Source organism: Gopherus evgoodei, chromosome 3 (genome assembly GCF_007399415.2).
Source record: "Gopherus evgoodei ecotype Sinaloan lineage chromosome 3, rGopEvg1_v1.p, whole genome shotgun sequence".
NCBI classification, from domain to species: Eukaryota; Metazoa; Chordata; order Testudines; family Testudinidae; genus Gopherus; species Gopherus evgoodei.
The window spans coordinates 23,839,711-23,839,911 of NC_044324.1; positions in this window are offsets into that span (position 1 = coordinate 23,839,711).

Here is a 201-nt window from a genome sequence, read left to right on the forward strand (position 1 = left end):
CAGTAAGTAGCAGCACCTGCTGGAAATGAACAAGAAGGCAGGTAACATACAAATATTATGCAACAGTTTGAAACTTGGTGTTTCATATTTTTGAATAATAAAATCCCTTTCACCACTTCTCTTTCCCCACCCCAGTGCTTGCACAGATCACAGCTTCATTTCTCTGGACGATCGGGACTTGACTCCACTGTCTTGCACTTT